Source organism: Megalobrama amblycephala, linkage group LG14 (assembly GCF_018812025.1).
Source record: "Megalobrama amblycephala isolate DHTTF-2021 linkage group LG14, ASM1881202v1, whole genome shotgun sequence".
Classification (NCBI taxonomy): Eukaryota; Metazoa; Chordata; class Actinopteri; order Cypriniformes; family Xenocyprididae; genus Megalobrama; species Megalobrama amblycephala.
The window spans coordinates 44,156,600-44,178,368 of record NC_063057.1 but is presented as its reverse complement, the minus strand read 5'-3'; the positions used below and the strand labels follow the sequence as shown (position 1 = coordinate 44,178,368).

Here is a 21,769-nt window from a genome sequence, read left to right as displayed (position 1 = left end):
TGCCTTTGTGGTGTTTGGGAGGTCTTCCTCTTCTTCCGTCTCCTTTTCAGTATGGATCAGTGCTTTGGCTACATCTAAGCTCTCATGGTCTTGAAGTGCTTCTGTGAAGTAGCCACGCTGTTACGAATGGGAGACTCAGGCAGGGGATCCAAGTGCAGCGTTTATTTACAGTGAGAATGGTCGTACAGGCAGAGTCAATCAGGAACAAACAGGAACAGCAAGGGACAGGCAGAATCGTAGTGAGGGTACAGGCAGTAGATCGAGGCAGGCAGATATCATTCACAGAACGGCAGACAAGGCAAGGGTCAGGACAGGCAGCAATGGGTCGATAACGGGTAGCAGGCAGGAACAGTAACAACAGACAGACAGGATATAAATGCTTGGAATTGCTACAATAGTAAACAAGACTTCGCGGTGAGGTGGTGTGTGTGAAAGTCCTTTATAGTCCTGGTAATGCGTGGCAGCTGGGTGTGGTGATTAGTGTAGTGATTGGTGGAGTGAGTGCAGGTGAATGGCAGAGAGGATTATGGGTAATGTAGTCCGGGAACTGACAGGAACAGACGGTGATCGTGACACACGCATTGATGACAGCAATGTCAATCATTTGATAAAATATGGTCATGTACCAGCGATGGGACTTAGCAGGGGTTCAATACAGGGCAACTAACAATAATAAGACTCACACTTTCTCTGTCTCTCCCCACAGCCCATGATCTCCAACGATACATTGCCCCTTTTAGGGTTAAGCAGGAGGTGTCAGAAAAGTTACCACAGGGATAACTGGCATGAGGCGGCAAAGTGTTCATAGCGACGTTGCTTTTTGATCCTTCGACGTTGGCTTTTTCTATCATTGTGAAGGAGAATTCACCAAGTGTTGGATTGTTCACCCAATAATAGGGAACGTGAGCTGGGTTTAAACCGTCCTGAAACAGGTTAGTTTTACCCTACTGATGTCGTGTCTTTGCAATAGTAATCCTGCCCAGCACGAAAGGAACCGCAGGTTCAGAAATTTGGTGCATGTGCTTGGCTGAGGAGCCACTAGTACGAAGCTACCATCTGCGGGATTATGACGGAAATCAGAATCCCACCTAAACGGAACGATACCGCAGCACCAGTGGGAATTTTCAGCCGATTTGCACGTCAGGACTGCTCATTAGATGTTAGGCATGCAATATGCATTGCACATGCACTAAATCTTATTGTGAGGAAGTCTTTAGATGTTGTCCAGTACAGCTTGATAGAACAACATCATGATCTTACTACTAACACCATAAACTCTAAGCGTTCTCAAAAAGTACATTCTCTGTTGTAACCCGAGCACAGGCTTCATCTTATTAACCTTAACCTGTTGAGTTCTATGAGTTATAAAAGAGAAATGCCATTTTATAATATATATAGAAGGAAATATAGAAGTATTGTTTTTGAATATTCCAGAGAGGGCATTGAAACCCCAGTTGATGAACACGGCTGATGGCTCCATCCATGTGGAGGTTAAAAATGACCTTCAGGCAAACTCACAACCTCATTCTCCAACACACGTGCATTGTACCTTACATTATTCATAAAGTACACAGAGTTAAAACTGAATGTGGACTTTATTATCAATTTATGTCTATTTATGGGGAAATACTTTGTGCATAAATAAAAATAGGCTAAAACACAACTTATTTAAAGTACAAATTAATTGGTTTGATAAGCAAAACATCTTGTATCTATGTGAAGCTTTTAATTTTTTTTATACTATATAATCTCAAACCATTTTTTTTTTTTTCATTTTTGTTTTTCCTATTTGTTGTATATGTAAGTGTTATACTGTATTTCAATATAAGTGATGATTGTCATGTTTATAATTTATAATTTGACTGGCAAAAAAGAGGTAAGAGTTTATACAGAGAAAACTGGTTAAAGGATTAGTTCACTTTAAAATGAAAATTATCCCAAGCTTTACTCACCATCAAGCCATCCTCTGTGTATATGACTTTCTTCTTTCAGATGAACACAACCAGAGTTATATTAATAAATATCCTGATGCATCCAGGCTTTATAATGGCAGTGAACGGGACCAACAAGTCTGAAGTTCAAGAAAGTGCTTCTTTTTGACATTCAGCTCATCCTCACCGATCATCTCATCTAGATTTTCCAGAGAGTTCTAGGAACTCCTCAGACACTTGCAAAACCTCCTCAAACTGCTGCAGGATCTGAAGATCTTTGAGCAGGTGTAAAAATGCTCTGTAAACATTTAGATGCCAATGTAGTTCTGCTGACTTGTTTTAGATGCATCTTTGCTTGGTGGGTGGTCTTGATACCAGATAACAGACAACGATTGGATTGTCCACATTAGGATTTGGGAAATAAAAGGTCTGAGTTCTTCTCTTTGTTTCTAAATGTTAAATAACCCAAACCCTGATTGTTCAAGGTTTACATTACAGTGGATGTGTTTTTGATTTTTCCAGCATGACATGATCTGAGCATGCCTGAGTTAAGTTGTGAGGTATGCCAAGCCACTTGGCCTGCTGGAGTGGTTGACCTAAATCAAAGTCACTTTACTTTGCTTCAATTTATGTCACATATGTCTCTTTTTTTTCTGAAATGAATGAAATCGTCAGTACCAGGACTGTCCTGCCAAACATTTTTAAGAATGTTGGATCAGCAAACTGTCCACTATTGAATTTATTTATCCTACAGTATTGTTAATCTCTTTGTATTGTGTGTTAAAAAGCTGTTTGATGCTAATGTTTTTAGTTATTGTTGTTGTAAAATGATTAGCAGTTGGCTTTTTTTTAGCTTTCAGAAAAAAACAATTAAGTGGGAAGCTGTACGATACAAGGATGCAAAACTTGTCAGCATTGTAAGTAAAAACAGAGAGAGAGCACAGCCTACTGTTTTTAATTTCATACGTCTCCTGTTATCTTTAATCTCAGACTATAAATGGTTTTTCAACAGACAAACTGCAATGGTCAAGTTTGTCCAGGACTGGTTTAAATACTATATCCATCTACTCGTCATAACAACTGTGTTTTTTCTAGGACAGTTGTTTTAGACTCATTCCACAGTAAGTCGCTTTGCAAGTTTTTGCAAATCAAGAGCTCAGGGTTCCTGAGATCATCCAGCTTCTGGACTGGCAGGACAAGGCTGACAACTACATTATGGTCCTAGAGCGTCCCGTGTCCTGTGAGGAACTGAGTTGGTTTGTCCTGTGCCAAATAGGGACCATTGAAGAGGACTTGGCACGGTTTATTATGCGGCAGGCAATATTTGCAGCTCAAACATGCTGCCAGCGTGGAGCGTTCCACCGTGATATTAAGTTCAAAAACCTCCTGATTAACCCTCAAAGTCAAATTGATCAACTTTGGATGCGGTGCAATCCTTACCAGTGCAAGTTACACATCCTTTGCTGGTATGATTTCATAAAGTTAAAAATGCGTTCCACCATTGTGAATCAATTAGCATCTAATTACTTCTTGCATGGTAATCATTTAATTCTAATCAAAATGCTATTAACAGACATCTTTTTCCTCCAGGCACAGAAGAGTACTGCCCCCCAGAGTATTGGATGAATGGCAAGTATCATGGGGAACCAGCAACAGTGTGGTCACTCAGGATACTCGTTTGTAATGTTGTGTGGGGATTTTCCAATGAGACAAGACCTGGACAAGATCAACGATAACATCTGGACCAATGATGGCTTGTCACTAGGTGAGATCTTCATTTCAGCAAAGGGCAGTTTTAATCCTGAATCTTACCATGATTTTTAAGTGGGAGGCTATATGACACGAGATGGACATTATCTGCAAGAATGAGCCCTTCATCTGTCCTCCGTTCACCCCAGATATGCTTGCTGTCTCAGTAGATGGAAATCACAAAGCATTATCTTTTTAGTGCTGATATTGATGGTAAAAGCTTGAAGTTTTACATGTCATGCAATAACAAAAAAAAGGTTAAAGGTGCCATCGAATTGAAAATTGAATTTACCTCGGCATAGTTGAATAACAAGAGTTCAGTACATGGAAATGACTTACAGTGAGTCTCAAACTCCATTGTTTCCTCCTTATATAAATCTCATTTGTTTAAAAGACCTCCGAAAAACAGGCGAATCTCAACATAACACCGACTGTTACGTAACAGTCGGGATCATTAATATGTACGCCCCCAATATTTGCATATACCACCTCATGTTCAAGGCATTAGACAAGGGCAGCCAGTATTAACGTCTGGATCTGTGCACAGCTGAATCATCATACTAGGTAAGCAAGCAAGAACAATAGTGAAAAATGGCAGATGGAGCAATAATAACTGACATGATCCCTGATAGCATGATATTTTTAGTGATATTTGTGAACTCTCTTTCTAAGTGTTTCATTAACATGTTGCTAATGTACTGTTAAATGTGGTTAAAGTTACCATCGTTTCTTACTTTATTCACAGAGACAAGAGCCATCACTATTTTCATTTTTAAACACTTGCAGTCTGTATAATGCATAAACACATTCATTCTTTATAAATCTCTCCAATAGTGTGTAATGTTAGCTTTAGCCACGGAACACTATCAAACTCATTCAGAATCAAATGTAAACATCCAAATAAATACCATACTTACGCGATTAGACATGCTGCATGATGAACACTTGTGAAGATCCATTTTGAGGGTTATATTAGCTGTATGAACTTTGTTTATGCTGGTTAAGGCAAGCGCGAGCTCTTGGGGCATGGAGCACAAGATTTAAATTTTTTTTAAAAAGATTTTAAAAAAACTACTATGGGGTATTTTGAGCTGAAAGTTCACAGACACATTCAGGGGACACTTAAGACTTATATTACATCTTTTGAAAACATGTTCTTCGGCACCTTGTAACGTAACATTTTCTGTCCGCTAGAGGTCGCTAGAGGCCTATTCAAAATAAAGGCGTAGCTTGATGATGACAAGTTTGAGCACGAAATCTTGGGACATGTGGTCTTTACCTCAACAGCTGGTGGAAAACAATTGGGATAGGACTCAGGAAGAAATCATGTTCATGGATGCGATTATTAACGTTACTGTAGTATGGCTGCTGTGAGTTACTTGATGCACACTGCAGTAAGATAGATCAATTTTAGAATATCATATTAAATACTGGATGGCTTGTGTTGATAAATGGCATGCAATTAATTTTAAAACGTATGATGGAGAAAATTCTGTATTACTGTTACTAAAAATAAAGCTGCATCTGATTATGCTATGTTAGCTACTTGACAAAATAGTGTTTTTCTCTGAGGCATGGTAAAGCATGGTACTCGCAAAAAATCAAGAAATTTAGATTTAAACAATAAGACTAAATGTGTTGAGCTATATAACAATAATTAGTTTTCTGTCCATAAATATATCAAAACAGTGGTTCCCTTGCCTATTAAAACATGTAAACATTAAAGCGTCTTTGGTGTTTCATGGTTTCTACAAAATAAAACCGGAAACCGAGGGTATGACGCAGGTATGACGCAATTGACAGGCGACTCCTCACATGTCCCAGAGCCTTGGTTAAAATTGCAATTTTCTCACGATTTACAAATAGTTGGAAACATTTAGGATATTGTAAGTACTCAAGTGAACAAAATATATAACACTGGCCTAGTGGTTTTTTGATATTTTACTGCAAAATTCTTACATTTAACCACCTTTAAGGCTGAGCAGGGAACATCAGTCATCAGAGAATTAATACACACTGTGAAATACATTTGAGAAATACATACTCTCATCACATATCACATATTTATTTACTATTATTTTTTTTTATTACTTTATTTTTTTTTACCACCACATAAACAGCATTTGAGAATAGCAGGATTTTATAGAATAGTACCAGTGATCTTTCTACCATTGACAACATTTATGTCTCACATCTGCAGAGAAAAGGTCTATCAGTTCTTAGAGGTCATACACACCAGCTTGACATTTCTTAACTCCTCTACCTCAAGACTCAACTCTTATGGTATTCATGTATGTATTTATGTATGTACTTGTTTTTGTCTTTGTGTTATAATTGTGGATGAGCTCACCAAGAAAAATTCCAGACAACTAGTTTATGGCAATAAATAAATAGTTTTATGTGCCAATGGTTAAAAAAGGGCCATTTGGAGTCTCCAAGTGGCCTTTTTTGGGAAGCGCTTAGACAAACTTAGTTAAACTCGTGTAAAACACTCACTTTCTAAGGTATTGGTATCAAATTTGAAATTGGGCTTGGTAAGGCTTATAAAAGGTAATAAACTTTTTTTCCAGGCTTCTGATTGGCCAACATGGCTTTTGACAGCGCTTCATTGTGTGTTTTTGTGTTTTCACATGGACAAAGATTTTTTTTAAAACCGTGCTTGTGTGGACACGATTTATTTTTGAAACGAAGGTGGAAAAATACCTGTGTTCGTGTGGACTAGGCCTCTGTTTCATGACATGCTGTTGATGAAATCTTATAACCAGCATCGAAGGAGGCAATCAAATTCTGTAAACGCTTGTCTTCCACCACAGAGACTGGGCGCATGTCTGTCAGCATCTTTGATTGCTGGGGTGAATATGGAAAAACTTAAAATAGGTATGTCCATCAAGCTCTGTTTTACACTGTAATGGAAACAAAATAGATAATATGCATTAGTGTCATGTTTAATCTTACATTATGACTATGGAAGCTTGTTTCTGCCACAGAATTAAAGTCGCAATTACCTTTTTTGTATCTCACAATTCTGACTTTTTTTTCCTTGCAATTACGAGTTTATATCACAGTTATGCAATTTATAATTCTGACTTTATAACACAATTGCAAGTTTACATCACAATTATGTAAGCTTGGAATTTTTTCGAATTTTGAGATAAAAAGTTATTACCTTTTTTATTTTTTATTCAGCAGCAGACACTTCCATAGTTTATTGCCATAACTATAAAATCAGTTTTTAATATGAGCTCTTAATCATACATTATGACAAATTGTTCTCGTTACCAGTGTCCATATCATAGCAAAAATATTGGAACTGTTTTAATGTTTTAACTATTTGAACATAAAAATAAAAGACAAAGTCGATGAACAACAAAGAAACCCATAGAATATGTGACAGGTCTATTAGTTATTTCTGTCCCATCCAATGCTGGTTATCACCATGTCAACCAATATAATTTTGGATTCAATCCCGCATTTAAATAAGTTAGTCATTCCCAAAACTTTGCAGTGTGTATACTTAGCAGCATGAAAAACTTTCAAATTGCGAATGGGTTATAAACAGATTTTCCTTTTTTAATCACTGCAGTTGTCAATCACTTCAGCGCAAACTCACTAAGTTCTGCACTGTTGTGAAAACTCCTGTTATAATCAATGAAGCTGGCTACACTGCACAACGAATCTCAACTGACCTTATATCGCATCAAAATTATTAGTTAGCAAGTTACTGAATTAGGTAGCTGCTTACTAATTAACATTTTCTGCATACATTTGAGCAGTTAATAGCATTAGCTAACTGTTGCAAGTGGCAACACAAGACTAAACATCATCATTGAAAATACTATGTCAAAACTCAGCATTCCTGAACATCGCACTTTCTGGAACTAACGGTAATTGTTTTTGGCCAGTAATAAACTTTTTGTTCTCAACTAAAGAAAAACCTAAGGACAACAACAAGATTTTCCAGGACATTTTTCATTTTCATAAATTTTTCATGTGTTTTCGAGGACTGGAAAGTTTGTCATCAATTTTCCAGGTTTTCAAGGTTTTCCAGGACGAGTGGGAACCCTGTCTCTCCTTTGTTGAGCTGCACAATGCCTGGTCTATGGGATTTAGATTACAGCATGAAACAAGCTGAAACAAAAAATGCAAAATGATCAGAATGGCAAAGAACGTGGTCATGGATAAAAATATAATAAGTGTGAATAGAAAAATTAAAAGCGCATTTTAAAAAATAAGCATGAATCAACTTTAATAAACACATTAAAAATGATATTGCACAAATCTTAAACTTGTGTTTGTGTTCTTAAAAGTTGTTTTCCTTGCTTTTATTACTCTGTAATTTGTGCTCTCTTACATTTTCTGCTGATATTTTCCTCTCTTTGTGTGCTTGTGCTGATTTTCTCTTTGCTCTTCTTTCCATGTTCCGCTTTTGCGTTTCCAAATGTTGCAGTTCGAGTTTCATGTAAATTAGGGTGGGCTTAAGCGTTACCACTTGGTCCACTAGTTCTAGACTGACAGCTCCTATACTCTAGCCAATAAATCGAAGAGAGGGAGATGACATCACTTCAATGCAACCCATGGCTACTGATGCTCACAGCGTGCACAGAAATCCATGCGCCATGTGGATCCTTATGGAGTCTCCATTCGCACCCTTTAGCTCAACCCACGAAGGCGCAGGAAGTACTATGTACTTAACACAGTGCATTAAGAGTTGGAGGGTGAAAGCTTTTGAACAGGACGAAGATGCCCCAATTTTTCTTATTTTTATTTTGTTTAAATATCATTGTTTTTCATTTAGTACTGCCCTTTGGAAGCAACAGAAGATACTTGCATGTTTCCTGGAAGTACAATTTATCTTGATATTCAAATTCAAAAGTTTTCACCCCCCAACTTTTAATGCATCGTGTTTCCTTCTGGGGCATCAGTTTGAACCTTAATAGTTGTGTTTCAGTTCCTCAATTGTCCTCAGTGTGAAAAGACTGATCTCAAAATCATACAGTCACTGCTGAAAAGGATTCAAATATGCAAAAAATACTTGAAAACTGAAGAATCTGCAGGACCTGGAGAATTTTTCTAAAGAATATTGGACAGATTTACTGCTCGGGACAAACAAGGGACTCATGAAGAACCATCACAAAACAAAAAAAAACTATTGTAGATCATCCAGGTAATGACACACAGTATTGAGAATCAATGGTTCACATACTTTAGATTTTTTTTTTTTTTTTCTTGTAAACAACATGCAAACATCTTTTATGTAAAATATCTTACCCAGGACAGTACTAAACAAAACATAAAATATATGCATTTTGTATGATCTTTCTTATTTTGTTAAAATTATTCACATTTTCACAGATTCTGCAAGTGGTTCACATACTTTTTCTTGCAACTGTATATATATATAATCAAAAAATGTAATCGTCAATAGAAAATTTTAATATACAAGTTGGGTGGCCTTGTTCACCATACCAACTAATGCGTTTGTTATACAAAGATTGAAACTCTAGTGAAGGGGTAAAAATATAAGAGCAACTTTTCATAATGATCTGCAGTAAATGTGTACAAGAGTTATTTAGGTACAACAGTCAGCAATTTTTTTTAGCATCCTAACAGGATATCACATGTTCTTGACCACAGTGGTCTAAAAGTAACAGCTTGAAAGAAGAAGTGTAGAGCAGTGCAGTCCACCTAAAGAAACGACTTCTAGTCTCACATTTAACTCCAGCAGACTGAATATGTCTTATTACGGCAATATCAACATTCCCGATACACATGGGATGGACAGAGAAGATGAAGAAGAGACGAATATCTATGCTAATGCTGATCCTATAAACAGATTTGGTGTCAGGACAGAAACGGAAAACTCCAAGAGACACCAAACCCCTCAACACACAGGTACTGAGACTCATTCATTATTTCACACACATTTGAGTCATATGAGTAATTGTCTTCATATCTGTGGTGTTCAGGAAGTGATAGTGTGAAGATCAGAAGCTCCAGAGCAGCTGCAGTGTGTTTGGTGCTGCTGTGTGTTCTTCTGCTGACTGCAGTCATAGTGCTGGGTGTCTACATCCATACAAAGAGCACCAACTACACAGAAGAGAAAAACCAGCTACTAAACATGATTACCAACATCACAGAAGAGAGAGACCAGCTACTAACCAATATCACCAACCTCACAGAAAGAGAGATGTATTATCATCAAATAACAGTGACCTTGTCAAACAAAGAAACCAATTAAATCAGGAGAAAAATGAACTGTTAAAAATGGGTAATTATGAACTACAAACAAGTTTTGTTTTACAGGATACATATAGGATTTTTTTTAGATGCAACTGGTTAAAAATAAGTTTGTTAGATCAGTGCTAACAGTAAAATTGCTTTGGTTGCAGATGGATGGGTTTATTATCAATACAGTTTTTACTTAATTTCCTCTGAGAAGAGGAGCTGGGCTGAGAGCAGAAGATACTGTACAGACAGAGGAGCAGATTTGATCATCATAAACAACAAAGCGGAACAAGTGAGTGAAACTACTTTTCTAGCTATAGATAATAGTCTATAGGAAGAACTTATTCTTTTACACTTTATTCTGTTATTGTTTCATGAAAAGCATCTATTGTTAATTCTCTTTTAAGACATAAATGTGTAATTGTTTTATTTTCTTAGGATTTTATTAAGAACATTTTTTGTTCTCAAGTCTGGATCGGTCTGACTGACAGTGATGTGGAGGGCAGCTGGAAATGGGTTGATGGCAGCACACAGACCTCCAGGTGAGAAATCGCTGAACTGAACTGAATAATATCTAATAAATGATTCTCACAGTCAGTATCATATCACTGATCTAATGCTGATCTATATTTTCAGGTTCTGGGCATCTGAAGAGCCTGGTGGACATAGAAGAGAGAACTGTGCTCTAAATCATGCATCAGGATGGGCTGATTACCCATGCAATGATAAGTTTCAATGTGTCTGTGAGAAGAGTCAATGAGATGCAGGTTTAAGTAAAAAAAATACATAATTTTTTTTTTTTTTTTTTTTACCAAATATTGTATGTTACTTGACATATATAATGAGCTAGCCAGGGCCATTGAACTGGAATAAAAACAAAAAAAATAAATTTCAACAGGAACATAAAACAAAAACAAAATCAAATTTAAATGATCCGAAGAGAAATGCTTATTTGAAATAACTGGTTAATAACTTTATTTTATCGTTGTTTAGGATGTTAATTTGGCAGTCAACCAATCATGAATTCAAATAGTACGGCCTATGCAAACATGACGTTGATGCATCCAATGACAGTGAAATTCCCGCGCTCAGCTGTCAAGTCATTCTGTGTAAGTTGCAAGACAATGTGCTGCATTAGCTGTTGAATCTCAGGAGTTTTTCAGAGGATATGTCACCATGGCAGGTTATATCCAGCATGGTGTTTTAATCAGCAAAAATTGCAGATTAGTGTAGAACCACTGCTATTCAGGGAATAAAAATATTGTATTATTTACAGTCATGCCAATAAAGCAATTTTGAATTGAATTGGGTAACGGTACACAAACATGACGGTTCAGTACGTACATCGGCTTTGAAGTCAGGGTTCAGGGTACAGCAGGGTGAGAAAACAAACAAACAAAAAAATCTGTTTTTTTTTTTTTATTAAACAGTGTTTTACTGAACCAACTGTGTCTCTGTCTTTAAATGTATTCAATTATAATTAACATTTTCTTAAGGATAAAAAAAATCTGTCTCTGCTAATGCTGTAAACTATTAGGGAGCCCTTACTTGCACATTACTATAATAAAGGTTACAATTAACAAGAGAGTCCAAATAATAATTAGTTGCTATTTATTTTTAGACATAATCATCAACACTCAAATAATAATAAAAATGTAAGCAAGTAAATTACACATAAGGCAGTTTTTTGCATTAACCTTTGTTTCTCCAATTTGTTGTTGAAATATAATCAATAACTCAGTGGCTGTCATAACTTGTTTTCATGATGGAATTATTTAGGCCTAACATTAACAGGTCACGTAAAATATAATTAATATATAGGCTAATAAAGTGCATATATATTTAGCGAAACAGTTCATTTCTCTAGCAAACTAACAAGCTGTTGACACTTAATGGCTTTTCTGAGGTAAATGTAATACTATGTGACATTGTTTTACTGACATCTTTCTGTAAGTTGTACTGTATCTTTCAACATACCTTCATGTTCATTCATGTTCATTCAGTAGTAGTGAAGAGGAAGGGATGATCACGTCAAAGAGCTTAGAAACCAAGAGGCGACACTTTGATTCATTTTGGGAAACAGGCACTAGGTGGCGTGGCCGCCATTATGGGCTGAAAATACTAACTGGACCATTGAATCCTTCACATCTTACGCACCCAAAATTGGCAAATTTCACTGTCCAAATCAGAAGTGCACAAACAGTTTTTTAAATTAAGTCACCAGTAAATTGTATGGCTCCTACAGTAAATGTTGTATTGTCTTATACACGTTTTATTTTACCAGTTGTGGAATCCAACCATTCATCCATCTGAGGTAACATAGTTAGCCTACTTTATTGAGTATTTCCATTTTATGCAACTTTACACATTTATTAATAGTAAATTAATAATTAATAAATTTAAGATCATCATGTTTGCAGCGAACAATATATTTCAGACCTAGTGGAGTAATGGTAATAAAGTCTAGGTCTGAATTGAAATAAGCTATATTGTACGTTTCAATGGATCATGCTACAAACATAATGATCTTATAATACATGATGCATTGCTTTGTCCGTTATCGCATAATTCCCACTTTTGCTTCAATGGACATTAGACAACACTGCAAAATCAAGCTGTTATATTCATATATTTATTGTCCAACATTCCCAAGTTTTCTGGTGCATGTATTTTATTTAATTTTATATGTTGGTAATAATTCAGTGTTTATAAGCCTTTTAAATCATTTTAACCCAAACTGACTGGGTTTCTAGAGACCAAAGGTTTTGTGAAAAAAGTGGAAGACTTAAACACAAAGTGTGTAAAATAAACTGTAAAAGGATTTGATGATCACTAGTGATAGTATTTTATTCTGTGTTGTCATCATTCAGGTTGGATTTCCGCTTTAATGTACTTTTTTTTTTTTAACAAAGCGGCTGATATTGCCATAGAAACTAGTGGACTGCCGACTCGCTTTCACCAAAATGGCGGAAACGCAGGGCCGCTGCTGGGCGTCAGTGTTGCAATGGAACGTTCTATTAAGTGTAGCTTCTTGTTAGTGTATATTCTTTGATTACGTTCACTCTCACTCTGCGCTGCCGTTTGAACTGAGGCGCCTATACAGCGATCTGTCACGCCACATCAAAAAGCCTCAAAACGGCCTTTAATGTTTGAATTTCATGATAAAATGGACAGAATTTGAAAGATGGCACTTTGTTTCTTATCAAAAGTAACAAAACACAGAGCTTATTGTGATTATTCGTGGTTAATGCTGGTTAAAAAATAGGATAGGCTAAAAAGCATTACAATGCGTGCCCCTTTCTGGATTGAAGTGTGGATCGCCTGTATTCATCGTCATACTGCGTGAACAGAACCGTGACGTCCGTACCATGAAGGTTCGGGACGAATACATGTACTGTTACACCCGTAATATATATATTTATAGTTGTCAAAGGGAATGCCTGAGGAAGCAGTCAACATCTTCTCGTCTTTCGGGACTGTCTTGTCAATGCCATTGTTTTCAACACCGGTAAGGAATTACTTTGCAACATGTCTGACAAATGGACGGTGCTCGAGGGTGCTGTCTGCGTTAACTGAGTGTCTGCCCATGAAGATGCTCCGTTCTCGTCTGGCCCTCTTCTCGAGGGAAGAGGCATCAGCGCCTTTGCCCGGTTGTTCCGGCCCTGCTCGTGCTGAGGCAGAGCGGCGGCTGAAATCATGGGGTTCACAGGTGGAGCTCGCTGAGGAATTTGAGAGGGGTGTAAACCTTCCTGCAAGCCCCAGAGAGCAGGAGATGGCTGTGGAGGAAGAAGCGTGCAAGTCCATGGCTCCCTCTAGGCCGCCCTGCCCAGCGTATGCAAAGTTATTGAAGGTTATGGAGCGCGCTTCGTGCAGGCTGCAGCTGCCTTGGGAGCGCATCAGGAAAGAGCCTGTTCGTGGCAGGCTTGACAAATGGTTTCTTTCGGACCATAACCCAATAATTCCGGTGAGCCTTCCATTCCTTCCCGATCTACACGCTGAGATCAAGAAGGCATGGAAAAACCTTCATGCAAGACAAAAGGAGGAGAATCTTCGTTCTACGAACTGCAGGAGGTAAGCTTGGTCTAAATTTTATTCTTATAAAAAGTGTAGTCCTTGTTTTTCCTGTATAGTTTCCTGAGCATATAGTCCATAATTTAGAAGAGGTTCTTTTGGGCAAAATAACTGAATCGCAAGGTTGGCTAGTTTTCACTTGCAGGCCACATTATGGCTGCTAGGTTTTAGCCTCCTGTGTTAGAGTAGCTTAGCTAAATACTGATTGAGTTTGTTTGTTTGAGTTTGCACTCGTTACTTCAGTTATTTGCGTGCAGGTCTGCCTTTTTTGGCCGCCTGACACTGTTTGCTTGTAGCTCTTCATCTTGTAGCGTATTCATTCAAAATGAAGCCCAAGCTTGCTTGGCCCAATAGGCCTTAGCTAGCGGCTAGGCTAGAGCTAGGTTTAGGTGTGTGTTTGTTACATCACCCTTATTATTACTATCCCTCTGAGGTTGTATAGTTCCTAGTTCTGGCCTCCTCCTGAGGGAGTTGCTGGCTGTATGCCCATTTCCCCTTCGATGTGATGTAGGTGCTATGGCTGAGGTTAACAGCTCGGGTTATAGGCTGTTATGAATCTTCCTGGTGCTGTTTTTCCCAGGTGGTAGGCCCTTACCTTTGAGAAGATAAGTTATGCAGTGTTGCTAGGCCCCACTTTGTAGAACTTTGTCATGCTTATAATGTTTTCTCATGAGCCCCTTAAATTATATTCAAGTTTGAGTATACGGTGCTAAATGCTTTTAGCTTTTGTTCTCAAAGGTTCAACACAGATCTCAAATCTGTTCTGTAAAAACATTTATCCTGTTTGGATGGCATGTATTACAAAGCATTTATTTTTGCTTTGGGTTCTAAGCCTTAGCCCTACATACTTTAAAATATGTGAGCTTACTCTAGTGCTGCCACAGGTTATCACCTGTTTCTGTGATAGCAGGCTGTGTTTAGCCTCTATCTAAGAATGTGGTGTTTTGTTGTACTCCCCGGCTAGGGTTTGTGTTTCACTGAGTGCATCACCTGTTGGATTGCACACTCAGGTTGAGTGTAGGGAGTCTTATTCTGGTTATAATAGAAATGATCTCTGATAGCTCCCAGTCGATCATGACCACAGCAGCCGTTTTACATATACTGTTAAGATTGTTGGCTCTTTATTGGTAGCCTCTTTCTAAGTACAGCTTGTATCTTGGGCGCTGTTGGTTTACGATCGCGAGTTTGCTCATGTATCTTAGCACTGCCTCAGACTTATGCTCATGTTTGTTTGAGGTCGTAGGCCTTGTAGGCCTCCCTTAGACCATGGTTGCATATTTATTTGTACCTTGTATATTGCCTGTTGGAATGTGTAGGCTTAGCTCAGATTGTAGCTAGTTACCCACAGTTAGCTTGTTGGGCCTAGAGCTGGTCCCGTTTGAGCTTGGTCCCTATTTATGACCACTGACTGGCTCCACATGGTGCTAAAAGTAGTTGGCCCTGCCAGGCCTCCTTTTCAGTTTTCATGTTGGCACAGCTGGGTTGGTTATATTTGAGACTCATCTCCATGGTTGAGACTTGTTTGCTGACTCACACCGCCATCGGCCACGCCCACCTCTGTAATAGTAGGCCCTAGGTCAGGCCTCTCATAGAGTACTGTGTCGGAGTGTGCACTCTTCTTATCCAAGTGTTAAGGTGTCTTATCGAGTACTTGGCCTACTGGCTGGTTTAGTCATGAAGCTACCAATGGCTGATGCCATGTGTTCATGGAGGTTGAAGGCCCTACCAGGGCCTCCTTTCTGTTTGCATGTTGGTTTGTATTTGACACATCACCATGGATGGGTCGTGATTGCCACTAGCTGACGCAACGTGTTTATGAGTCATAGGCCTTTTTAAGCCTCCTATGTATCATGCTGGAGTTTCGGTTGTGTACTCCTCTCGCTTAGAGAGTAAAAGGTACTTTTACCGAGTACGTTTTCTGAGTGGCTTGCCTCTCAGGGTGAGTTTTTGTGTTAAACCGATTGGTTGTTCAGTTTTATGCATTTACTTCCTTGAGCATGGTCTCCTTTAGCTCTAGTTGAGCTAAGTAGTTACCTTGTTTTTAACTCGGTTCTATTTTGCTCCTAGAACTTTAGTGGCCGCTAGCTGGCGCCATGTGTGACAGGCATGTACCTTTTACATGCTGGCATGTACCTTTTACATTTCTTTTACATTTCTTTACTAAGAGAGTAAAGGAGATTTTATGTCGCTGGCTGGCCATTTGTATAACCTCATTTGTAGTTGGTTTGTCCCGGCTGGAGCTTGATAACACTGCCACGAGGTGATGCCACATGTCTGCTGAGGTTATAAGCCCACGGGGCCTTCTTTAGCGCATGATGGCGTACACTGTACTCCTTTTGCTTAAAGAGTAAAAAGGTTATTTTACCGAGTACACTGCTCACTGGATTGTGTTGGGATGGTGTGTACAGGCCTTTATGAAAACAATGATGAAAACAACCATTTGATAGAAAATTAGAAAACTGCTGAGCATACATAAAATAATATTTCACCAAAAGCAACACTTCTGTCATTTACTTGGAACTTCTCATTTTTGGTGAACTGTTCCTGTAAGTTTAAGCCGAAATAAACTATCCTCTCATCTCCTGGCTTCCTTTAGCTATGAAGTTCTTTTAAAGAGGCAAGTGTTTAGATGAGACCCTCTCTCCTGATTTGAGACATACTAAATTATATTTTGAGGGTCATTAGAATGAAAGAAGATGGTTTTGTATGTGACTTGGCCTTTAACCAGCCTACAGACGGCTGGTGTCTCATAGCAACTGCAGGTGATACAATGTTTCTTACATTATAAGTCTGTTCTGAGGTCTTAATCTTTAAGTTCTGGAAATGAAAACAGACTAAAATGTATCACAATCAATTTCAGGCAACTGTTTACAAAACTGTTTAAAGTCTCGCTGTAGTAAATTATTTTTTCCCTTAAAACTCATCATTGATCACCAAAATGACATATTTTAATACACACTGTGAAATACATTTGAGAAATGCATTCTCATCACATTTATTGACTATTATTTAACTTTTTTTTTTATCACCACATAAACAGCATTTGAGAATAGCAGCATTTTATAGAATAGTACCAGTGATCTTTCTACCATTTATGACAACATTTATTTCTCACATCTGCAGAGAAAAGGTCTATCAATTTTTAGAGGTCATACACACCAGCTTGACATTTCTTAACTCCTCTACCTCAAGACTTAACTCTTCTGGTATTCATGAATCAGTATTTCATTCTTTGTAATGTCTAGGATATATATGTATTTATGTATGTACTTGTTTTTGTCTTTGTGTTATAATTGTGGATGAGCTCACCGAGAAAAATTCCAGACAACTAGTTTATGGCAATAAATAAATAGTTTTATGTGCCGATTTGGAGTCTCCAAGTGGCCTTTTTTTTTTGGAAGTGCTTGGACAAACTTAGTTAAACTCATGTAAAACACTCACTTTCTAAGGTATTGGTATCAAATTTGAAATTGGGCTTGGCTTATAAAAGGTAAAAAACTTTTTTTCCAGGCTTCTGATTGGCCAACATGGCTTTTGACAGTGCTTCATTGTGTGTTTTTGCATTTTCATGTGGACACAGGTTTTTTAAAAACAATGCTTGTGTGGACACGATTTTATTTTTAAAAAGAAGGTGAAAAAATACCTGTGTTCGTGTGGACTAGGCCCCAGTTTCATGCGTTGTCAATAACAACAGCAGTACTATGAGGAGCCCTTTCAAGCTCTCACTCTTTTATAGCTGCTTTTAAAACTTTGGTTATATTAGTTATAAAAGACTTAAGCATGAGTCTGAAGCATGAAGCTTTCCATTTCCAAATTTCCAGTCGTCCTGTCGTGTGACTGGAAAACCAATATGCTGCCAGACGTCGGACTTCTGCAACTGCGATAAAAGCATGCGCAATGCTGTTGCAGAGTAGGTCACGTCGGCAGCTCAACCAATAAGATTAGACTGCAGTCATATCGTAAAAGTATCGCCATCACTCAGCGATACATCGTAAAATTTTTGCATCGTGAAATATCGTACTGCGATATATCGTTACACCCCTAGTTAGCATCTTTGATTGTTGGGGTGAACATGGAAAAACTTAAATATGTGTCCATCAAGCTCTATTTTACACTGTTAACAGAAACTAAATAGATAACATGCATTAGTGTCATGTTTAATATGCATTGACTAGTAAATAATAATAGTTTTACATATTAATAGGTTAAATAGGTTGATTGATTAAAACTTGGGCTTTCAAGCCATTATAATCTTTAATCTAAGAACTTCAGTGTTATTTTATTTGATTATAGTTTTGTCTAGATCAAGAGAAAATCCTCTTCAGGTGTGTTTTTGATGAGTTTTAATGCTGAATAATACTTCTAATAAAAGAGAATTTAGCAAAACAATAGATTTTCTAGAAATTTATGATTGGATCTAAATGGTCTTGTGTTATAAAACCATATAATACCGTATAGGCCCAGTTTCACAGACAGGGCTTAGCCTAAGCCTGGATTAGGCCTTAGTTCAATTAGGATATTAAAGTAGCTTTTATAAATGTACTCTAGAAAAAAACATCACTGGTGTGCATCTTGAGACAAAACCATGGCACTGACATGTTTTAAGATATGTCAGTACAAGTTACTTTCAGTTAATATAGCACAAAAATGCATTTTAGTCTAGGACTAGCTTAAGCATTCTCTGTGAAACCAGGGGATAATTTATATATGTACACTGAGAAAGCCAACAGTCTGGCTTAGCATTTCCAATCTAATTCATGTCATTTACAGTTTTTTTTTCGTGCATTTTTATGTCTGCAAAGGAAAATTCCTTTCTGCAGTATATGCACTGTTGTGGAGGTCCACTGTGTCCATTCCTTTCCATTACATTAACCTCCTGTTTATATGCACATGCAAGAACAACACATTTAATAAGAAGCACCTTCATTAAAATGCTCATCCTCACAATAATGCAGTAGAAATGCGTACATTATCAATACATGCATTTTTAAAGAACACTGTCAAGATGTAGGTGTTTTTGAAGTGGACTGATAAAGATTGTAGCATGGCCTATGTAGGTTTGAGCATCTTTAAAATATTCAACACTGTAGCTTTCATTTCGACAAGGAATGAGGACGAGCTCACGGCTTTGTGTTGTTCCAGAAATTTTCATCAACTTGTATCCTCCAGCATTTCTGAGGAAAGACACAGAAAAGATTGGAGGTGCAGGTGCAATGTGTGGGATGCCAAGCTTCTGATCTTGCATACCCCTCAGTAAATGTGCACTTGCACCCCTGACACTGGCACTGCTTCGACTGTAGGGGGTCCAGCTCTAGCTTGGGACAAGGCCCTTTTTGGCTGGCCAGAGGTGTGGCTTGACTTTAGGGTCCCCTTGGGGCTCTAAAGCTGGCCTGGGCTTAGCATGAGGCCTGTAGTGTATCTTGACTTTAGCAGCTGGAGTACAGTTCGCCAATAAATCTCCCAATCATAAACCGTAAATCTGCACTCCTGCCGCTTCTTATGCAGACTTATGCCAGAATCAGCCGGCCAATGAGAGTCATGGCTTGAGGGCTGCTCCAAACTGTTGTGAAAACTCTTCTCACAGAATCTGTGTGTCTTCCCCATGACTGGAAGAGGCTTTCTTCAGCCCTAATTCAGAGCTTCTAGGGCATTTGTTGCATCATGTGGATTTTCAAAGACCACAACACCATTTGCAACAGACTGGCCGGTCACTGTATCTCTGGATACGAACAGGTGCACATAAAAGATGAGTCCGAATGACTGGAATGTTGTTTGCAACACCCTTAAGGTTACATTTGGGTTCAAATTGCTTAAAATCAATGATTGCAATTGCAATTGTCCTTAAAAGATAATTTTCCATCATTAGAACCAAGCTGTACAAACCTCAGTCAGAACAAATGAATGATATAAACTGACCACATTGCTGCTTTTATATGCTGCTGTGAGCGTTTCATTCGTGCTTCACAATAGGTGACGTCACAACATTTGAGTCGCAATGTCGCGTGCTGAGCAGAGTTGACACGGAAACAACATTACGCAGCAAACTCGCTGTTTTTCACTGTAATGAGGTTCGGGCCATACAAATTATGGGAGTTTCCCGGGAGAAATAAAAGCAGTTTATTCAGCATAGTGAAGCCTCTTCTCCACTGGCATCCATCCACTTCAAGTGGGTTTGATTTGATTGTAATGTCTTGTGTTTGTATGGCAAATACAGCGCACAAAGTTAAATTTGTAAAATAATTCAATGACATGCAACACAATTCACACAAAAGATCTCTTTACGATCTTCCAAATGACTCTATCTGCCATGGTGGAACTACAGACTCCCGCCAAACTGCTACACTTGACACTCTTATTAGTATGTTGCACCAAGGAAAAATAAATAGGGAGCTACATTTAAAAAAAAAAAAGAAAAAAAACAGTTAAAAGGAAAAAAGTCAACTTTAAGTTTAGCATTTCCTTTAAAAAAAAATATTTCCCCCAACATTTGTTTTATTTATTACATTGTGACAGATTGAGAAAAACTAATATAGGAGCTTTTATATTTGAATATATTTTCAATAATTTATTTCTGTAATCAAAGCTGAATTTTCAGCATCATTACTCCAGTCTTCAGTGTCACATGATCCTGTGTGTGTGTATACACAAAACTGATTAGCTGAACTGATTAATTACTTTGCTGTTATAAAGCTGACCGCTCGTTTATTAATATACATCACAACAACTTTCATCGGCATTTCTTCAATGTTTCTGGAGTAAAGCTGTGATGGAACCATAAATATCTCATCACTGTTGTTGAGAAGGTGGCAAGTGTCATCAATCTCTGTTACTCCAATTACTCCAATTTCCTGCTCCACAGTCTCAGCCTCCTCAATCAGATAGCACTTGACCTAGAGAACTGTACATAATCTTAAGTGCCTGAACATTTGTGTAATTTTAAGACTGAAATTTTCCCTTTCCATTAGTAAGAATATGGTTGATCAAAGTTGGCTGATCTGTATGTTCTCTCCTTTGTTGAGCTACACAATGCCTGGTCCCTCCACAGGGAAACATCAAGCAGGCTTTCACCAAACCTCAGCTTCAGATCTATGATCAGAACCTCAGATCGAGTTATTCTTGGATTCTACAATAACAAAGTAATACAAAGAACAGTGTTTCTGAATTTTTCCCAGTTTCCCATTACTGATTTTCATGTATTATTTGATACAGTACACCCAATTTAAGTTCATTCACTGAAGTATGATGTTACTAAAAGTTCATCCAGTTGTTATATTTGGTTTGAATAAAATTATATGATGTCCTTCCTGCATGTCAACATGTTTTTACATACCCTCACGCACCATGTTCGCGCAGACACCATACGTTATCAGTGCGTTTCATGCTATGCAGAATTTATACTAGAGACGCCCAAACTAGGGCCTGTGCGCCAAAGTTGGCCTGCCATGCCATGAGGGGGAAAATAGAGCTTATAAAAAAAACATGCCATTGATTAGATGTGTACTGTTATTCAGTAATATGGCAATTAATTATCACAGAAAAGGTCTGCACTCTAAAAAACTTTAATTGAAGTACACAGGAGATAAGGTGACAAACGTTTCGTCAGTGGGACACTGACTCATTTTGAATCAGGCCCATAGGAAAGACACACAAAGCCTGACAACAGACCTTCCTGCCTTAATTTATAGACAGACTGTTCTTTAAATGAACATGCATATCCCCAGGAAATGGTATCCATTAATACTGTTTGTTGTATTGTACTCAGTATTGTATTCACATGTTTTATGATACATTTA

General features: G+C 37.9%; 2 pseudogenes; both read left to right on the top strand.

Annotated features, from left to right (window-relative positions):
* The window catches only part of LOC125244506, a 20,377-nt pseudogene extending 16,501 nt beyond the window's left edge, over positions 1-3,876 (top strand).
* A 5,406-nt stretch (positions 3,877-9,282) lies between these two features.
* Positions 9,283-11,347, top strand: LOC125245895 (annotated as a pseudogene).
* The last annotated feature ends 10,422 nt before the right edge of the window (positions 11,348-21,769 follow it).